Source organism: Scyliorhinus torazame, chromosome 4 (genome assembly GCF_047496885.1).
Source record: "Scyliorhinus torazame isolate Kashiwa2021f chromosome 4, sScyTor2.1, whole genome shotgun sequence".
Lineage (NCBI taxonomy): Eukaryota > Metazoa > Chordata > Chondrichthyes > Carcharhiniformes > Scyliorhinidae > Scyliorhinus > Scyliorhinus torazame.
In genome coordinates, this window is record NC_092710.1 from 41,921,836 (window position 1) to 41,924,484 (window position 2,649).

Consider the following 2,649-nt stretch of genomic DNA (forward strand, 5'->3'; position numbering starts at 1 on the left):
ATTTGCTTCCAAATGCAAGTAGATCCTGTCTCGAAGAATTCTCACCAGTAATTTCTCTGCCACTGACGTAAGGTTCGCCGGTCTGTAGTTCCCTGGGCTACCTTTGCTACCCTTCTTAAACAGAGGAACAACATTGGCTATTCTCCAGTCCTCCGGGGCATCACCTGAAGACAGTGAGGATCCAAAGATTTCTGTCAAGGCCTCAGCAATTTCCTCTCTAGCCTCCTTCAGTATTTTGGGGTAAATCCCACCAGGCCCTGGGGACATATCTAGTTTAATATTTTTCAAGACACCCAACACCTTGTCTTTTTGGATGTCAGGCTATCTACACACCCTTCTCCAGACTCAACATCTATCAATTCCTTCTCTTTGGTGAATACTGATGCAAAGTATTCATTTAGTACCTCGCACATTCCCTCTGGCTCCATACATAGATTCCCTTGCCTATCCTTCAGTGGGCCAACCCTTCCCCTGGCTACGCTCTTGCTTTTTATGTACGTGTAAAAAGCCTTGGGATTTTCCTTAACCCTATTTGCCGTGACCCCTTCTAGCCCTCCTGACTCCGTGCTTACGTTCCTTCCTACTTTCCTTATATTCCACACAGGCTTCGTCTGTTCCCAGCCTTTTAGCCCTGACAAATGTCTCCTTTTTATTTTGACGAGGCCTACAATATCGGTCGTCATCTAAAGTTTCCGAAAATTGCCGTATTTATCCTCCTTCCGCACAGGAACATGCCGGTCCTGAATTCCTTTCAGCTGACACAGTTGAAAGGACTCCCACATGTCAGATGTTGATTTACCCTCAAACATCCGCCCCCAATCTAGGTTCTTCAGTTCCCGCCTAAGATTGTTATAATTAGCCTTCCATAATTTAGCACATTCACCCTAGGACCACTCTTATCCTTGTCCATCAGCACTTTAAAACTTACTGAATTGTGGTCACTGTTCCTGAAATGCTCCCCCACTGAAACTTCTACCACCGGGCCGGGCTCATTCTCCAATACCAGGTCCAGTACAGCCTCTTCCATAGTTGGACTGTCTACATATAGTTTTAAGAAGCCCTCCTGGATGCTCCTTACAAACTCTGCCCCGTCTAAGCCCCTGGCACTAAGTGAGTCCCAGTAATTATTGGGGAAGTTGACGTCTCCCATCACAACAATCCTTTTGTTTTTACTCTTTTCCAAAATCTGTCTACCTATCTGCTCCTCTATCTCCCGCTGGCTGTTGGGAGGCCTGTAGTAAATCCCCAACATTGTGATTGCACCCTTCTTATTCCCGATCTCTACCAATATAGCCTCACTGCCCTCTGAGCTGTCCTCCCGTAGTGCAGCTGTGATATTCTCGCTGACCAGTAGCGCAACTCCGCCACACCTTTTACATCCCCCTCTGTCCCGCCTGAAACATCTAAATCCTGAAACGTTTAGCTGCCAATCCTGCCCTTCCCTCAACCAGGTCTCTGTAACGGCAACAACATAATAGTTCCAAGCTCGAGATTCATCTGCCTTACCCGTAATACTTCTTGCATTAAAACATATGCACTTCAGGCCACCAGACCCGCTGTGTTCAGCAACTTCGCCCTGTCTGCTCTGCCTCAGAGCCATACTGGCCTTATTCCCTAGTTCTCCCTCAATGCTTTCACCTTCTGACTTATTGCCCACCCACTGCCATACTAGTTTAAACCCTCCCGTGTGACACTAGCAAACCTCGCGGCCAAGATATTTATGCCTCTCCAGTTTAGATGCAACCCGTCCTTCTTATATAGGTCACAACTGCCCCGGGAGAGCTCCCAGGTCCAGATTACTGAAACCCTCCCTCCTACACCAGCTGTTTAGCCACGTGTTTAGCTGCTCTATCTTCCTATTTCTAGCCTCACTGGCACGTGGCACAGGGAGTAATCCCGAGATTACAACCCGAGAGGGCCTGTCTTTTAAGTTTCTGCCTAGCTCCCTGAACACTTGCTGCAGGACCTCATGCCCCTTCCTGGCTATGTCGTTAGTGTCAATATGTACACCGACTTCTGCCATCCCCCTTCAGGATGCCCTCTACCCGTTCGGAGACATCCTGGACCCTGGCACCAGCGAGGTAACATACCTTCCTGAAGTCTCTTTCACGTCTACAGAAGCGCCTATCTGTGCCCCTGACTATAGAGTCCACTATGACTATTGCTCTTCTGCGCTTTGACCCTCCCTTCTGAACATCAGAGCCAGCCGTGGTGCCACTGCTCTGGCTGCTGCTGTTTCCCCCTGATAGGCTAACACCCCCCCCCCCACCCCCGACAGTATCAAAAGGGGTATACCTGTTCGAGAGGGGGACATCCACAGGGGCTTCCTGCACTGACTGCCAGCCCTTTCTGGTGGTCACCCATTTCTCTGCCTGCACCTTGGGTGTGACCACATTTATATAACTGCTATCTCTGATGCTTTCCGCCACCTGCATATTCCTAAGTGCATCAAACTGACGCTCCAACAGAACCAATGCGTTCTGTGAGGATCTCCAGTTGGGTGCACGTTCTGCAGATGAAGCCATCCGGGATGTGGAAGCGTCCCGGAGCTGCCACATCTCACCGTCAGAGCACTTCACCCCTCTAATTGACATTGCGTCAATTAATTATTAAATTAAATTAAATTTTTTTTTTTAAAGTTACTGTTAA